The sequence below is a fragment of the Theropithecus gelada genome, chromosome 1 (genome assembly GCF_003255815.1).
Source record: "Theropithecus gelada isolate Dixy chromosome 1, Tgel_1.0, whole genome shotgun sequence".
Classification (NCBI taxonomy): domain Eukaryota; kingdom Metazoa; phylum Chordata; class Mammalia; order Primates; family Cercopithecidae; genus Theropithecus; species Theropithecus gelada.
The window spans coordinates 212,481,685-212,486,514 of NC_037668.1; the positions used below are offsets into that span (position 1 = coordinate 212,481,685).

The window sequence follows — 4,830 nt, forward strand, 5'->3', positions numbered from 1 at the left end:
TCCTCATGATTAAATTCACATTATGCACTATTTGCAAGCATGCTAAAGAGGATGCCAAGTATGTCTGGTCTTTATTTAGAAGTTTGATAATGTATTTGTTACCAGAAATATGATGTAGGAACTTAACTCTTGTTTATATCAATTAGTCTATGGTAAAATTGGTTTCATTACACAACATTTTGCTTAAAGTTACAATTTCCAAGGTCCTATAGACTATATTAATTAAGAACTTGCTATATTATAGAGCAGTGAAAATGAGGAAACTACTACTTCATTCAAATATGAATTTCACAAACATTATGTTGAGTAAAAGAAATCAGCATAAAATAGTATGTACTTCTTAATTCTATTTTTATGAATTAATAATTAAGAAAAATAAACAAGCAAAATCAATCTGTGGTGTTTGATATTAGAATACTTATTACTTTTGTGGAGGAGGAAAGGAGAAATAATTTAGAGAAGGTAACTCTAGGGTATGACAATATGCAAATTTTTGATGTGCGTGGCAGTGTGAGTGGACTGCTCTGTCATAATTAATTATGGTGTATATTTATATTTTGTGAATTTTTAGTTACATGAATATACTTCAACAAAAACATTTTTCAAAATCAAATACAATTTTCCCCAAGATAATATTTATCAGGAAAAATACTTGTTAATGTCTCCCGGATTTTCAAAGGTTAGTTCTTTTCTTTATGTAACCTTCCTTCATTTCTCTCTTCTTAGAAAATAAATCTTTGATGAAGCAGGAGGTGCAAAATTTCTTATAGATATTAAACAACACTGAACACATAGAAGCACTACTTACAGGAAATAGTCCTGGATTTAATGTCAAAATGTCTTGAGTTGTAGCAAGCTCCTGAAGAAGACACTAAATCACTTGATGTAATCAGGCCCCTGATCACAACTGCTTCCTAGCCTCCGAATCTGGAATTGCCTGCTAACTAATGGAAGAACCTCATAGCCATTACTTCATTGAATGTGCTTTTCCTTTATGTTATAGGCTTCCGTACATTACTCTCCTATTACCAGTATTAATTCCCTTCTGGTTTCTGTAAATAGCTCATTTCGTTGTTTCTTTCTTGGTGATATTTTCATTATCTTATCTGGGCATTTTCAGTATCTGATATGCTATGTGAAAGAGCAGCAAACTCATTTGACTTTTATTATGTGGATATTGACTTGCATTTTTCAAGCTCAGAGATTTTGAGAAGTGTAGTGATAGAGAGGCTTGATTCTCATCACTTACTCTACCTAACCCGGATGCGCTGTCTCTGGGTGGGCAATTGATTTTGAAAATACCAGCTGGCCATCTATCACTTCAAATGTCTAGGTCCTATTATACTAAACTCCTTCACGGTATTCACCTCCTAGAAGAGAACTGTATGTCTACTTCAAGCACTGCTTAAATAAAATGAATTACATTTTATCACCAAGATACTGATTGATTTGAATCCAACATTTTAGATCTTGCTAGAATACTATTTTTTAAAAATCTTCTGGATAAATAAGTAAGCATAAGAAATGAAAAAGTCAGCAAACTGATGCAAGGAAGATACCCTTGTAGAATTTTCCAAGGGGATCAAATTAAGACACATTGGTAATAATGCTTTCAAAAATTATCAGTAAACAGAGATTTATTATAAATTGGGTAGGACTATCAAGGCTACTACCCCAAGCTACTTCCCATGAAGTTGATTAGAAATCATTGCAATTTGACCATTAGTTAATTTTTATTATTTATTTATTTATTTATTTTATCACTTGACACTTTACTGAATGCAAAGCAAGATTTAGCATCTTTGCCTTCGTTGTACAGAGCTGAAGCGGGAGCCCAGGGAGGAGAGGACTGCGTGGTTTTTCTTGGCGGCTGAGTTGTGCACCCTGTAGTCCTGTTGTGTTGTGGGAAGATCAGCCCATGTTGTGTCGGTTGCCATAGCCCCTAGGGTGGGTGTCCTTCCAGTCATCCCGCTCCCGGGCTCTGTGGAGTGTTTGTTCATCATCCTCTTCCTCCTTTTCTTCTTGTTCTTCCTGTTGCTGAGCTGCTTTTCTGAATTCCTCTGGCGTTGCCTTGGCTATTCCCTCATCCGGTAATGCTCCATATTTCCGATGTTGCTCATACCAGTCACTCACCGTCATAGTTGCCAGACTTGGATAACCAGCTCCAAACACTTTGGCTTGGGCCGTGTTCCGAGTGAGAATGAAGGGTTTCACTGGAGGCCTATCCTGGAGAGACGAGTTAGAAGCTGATGCCTCTCTTGAAGAGTCTCTTTCTCTCAGGATCTTTGTTTCCTGGTCAATGCTCTCAGTCTCTTCTAAGCTGGTGTCAATCCACCTCTGAAGGTGGAGATGATAATATTCACGAACACGCTCATCATCTGCTTGACCGCTTTCCACAGCAGATTTCATTGCAGACAACCTATGCTCCAACTCCTTCTTCTGCTTGTATCTCTCTATGTTAGCCTGTCTTTGAGATGCCACAGCAACGAGGCTAGGATAAGCCGTGGAAGAATTGGCAGTGCGATTTTCAGCTGAGTGGTTCTTGGTTTTGGGCAGCTCAAACTCTGCCACATGATAGCAATGGCACTGAGTTAAGTAGTTCATAAAGTGTTCTCGAGCCCGCTGCAAATGATCTAGACGCTTGCTGGGGTTGACTTGTTTCATGGTGAGGGCTCCTTGAAACGCTGGCACCAACAGGTACTTCAGGTCGGTGGAAGCAATCTCTTCCAAATCTTCATTTCGGCTGAACAAGTCGAGCTGCGATAACATTTCGGCAGCCTTCTCAAGGAGGTCCAGGCCCTTGAACACCTTCTCCTGGACTATCCGGGAACCGCAGGTTCAGTCGCTACTTCTACTTCGTCCAGTAACTGTTTGCCCGTTTCGAACAGCTCGGGCAGCTGCGGCAGCAGTAACTCGTCCTCAGCAGCCATCTTGGGGAGAGCCATTAGTTAATCTTTAAAAGTTTATCATATCACATTGAGGGAAGTGGAAAGATACAAGGGCCATAAAAAAATGTACCATTGCAAGGCTCAAATGTTGGCATAGGTATGAGCTGTTAGTTTTTAATAGTTTAATAATGAAAAAACAGGATAATAGTTAAAAACAAAATTGAAAACATATTTTCATATTGGCAAAATATAACCGACTCGTATGATGTCTGAATGAAGGCTAATTATGTGTTTATATAATTATATCCAAACAATAAATCGCATGATTGCTGAAATATAACAATATTAAAGCAAGTGTGCAATGTTCTGCCCTCCCATTCATATTCAAATAGCAATTGCAATGTGAAAAAGAAAAGTTTAACTCTGTTCAGTTCTAACTCAAAGACTTTTAGGGATCTGAGATAGATGTCTCTTAATTTGGGGTCACCTAAATAATAACTCTAAGAAAGGGATTTAATTGCATGGAAATATATTTGGTAGATTATCCCAGAAAACACTTTCAGGCCTTGGCGAGTTGAGTCAGGAAAGAGAAAGAAGCCAGTAAAGGGTGTATTATTGGCCGGGCGCGGTGGCTCAAGCCTGTAATCCCAGCACTTTGGGAGGCCGAGACGGGTGGATCACAAGGTCAGGAGATCGAGACCATCCTGGCAAACACGGTGAAACCCCGTCTCTACTAAAAAATACAAAAAACTAGCCGGGCGAGGTGGTGGGCGCCTGTAATCCCAGCTACTACTCGGAGGCTGAGGCAGGAGAATGGTGTAAACCCGGGAGGCGGAGCTTGCAGTGAGCTGAGATCTGGCCACTGCACTCCAGCCTGGGCGACAGAGTGAGACTCCGTCTCAANCATGTTGGCCATGCTGGTCTCGAACTCCTGACCTCAGGTGATCCACCCTCCTCGGCTTCCCAAAGTGCTGGGATTACAGGCATGACCCACCGTGCCCGGCCATCTTTTTCTTTTTTAAGAGACAGGATCTTGTTACATTGCCCAGGCTGGCCCCAAACTCCTGAGCTCAAATGATCCTCCCACCTCAGCCTCCAGACACTATGCCTAGCTCAATTAATATTTTTATTTTTATTTTTATTTTTTTTATTTTTTTTTTTGAGACGGAGTCTCACTGTGTCTCCCAGGCTGGAGTGCAGTGGCGCGATCTCGGCTCACTGCAAGCTCCGCCCCCCGGGTTCACGCCATTCTCCCGCCTCAGCCTCCCAAGTAGCTGGGACTACAGGCGCCCGCTACCACGCCTGGCTAATTTTTTTTTTGTATTTTTTAGTAGAGACGGGGTTTCACCGTGTTAGCCAGGATAGTCTCGATCTCCTGACCTCGTGATCCACCCGCCTCGGCCTCCCAAAGTGCTGGGATTACAGGTGTGAGCCACCGCGCCTGGCCGAAGCTGGTCAGTTCTGGGAGACAGTGTGGAACATGCTTTGCAGCATCGCCAACCAAGGGATGAAAAGACTGGCACATTGATGCAGCAAATCCCTGTTTATCCACAGTTTAAGACTGCTTCTGGGATCACTAAATTGTTGGCACTTTCAGGTTGCCCTGTGCAGATACCAAGTATCTCCACGCAGCCGGATAAAATTCTTGCAGCAGTGAATCACAAATGATTGTAATAAGCAGCCTTTCACGTAAAGGGACAGTGAAAGCCATAGCAGCACACTGATGGTGTCAGCTACAATTCTCCCCATACACCATCCAGTTCATTCAGGTCCCACGTTAGGGATATTCTGTCCTGTCACTGATTTTCCAAGGTGTGATGGGTAACAATTAAAAATAATGAATAGCAATAGTAAGATGAGTGGAAGAAGCTACTGTCCTACTATTAAAGGTGATCATAAGTAATTTTCGTTATTACCCTTTCTCTACAATGTATTCTGTATC

The 4,830-nt window shown here is 41.4% G+C and overlaps 1 pseudogene across 1 annotated transcript; it reads right to left on the reverse strand.

The window, feature by feature from the left end:
• Positions 1-1,736: 1,736 nt before the first annotated feature.
• Positions 1,737-2,930, reverse strand: LOC112636846 (annotated as a pseudogene). Its single transcript, XR_003122319.1, has one exon. The product of XR_003122319.1 is annotated as an immunoglobulin-binding protein 1 pseudogene (transcript).
• Between the last annotated feature and the right edge of the window lie 1,900 nt (positions 2,931-4,830).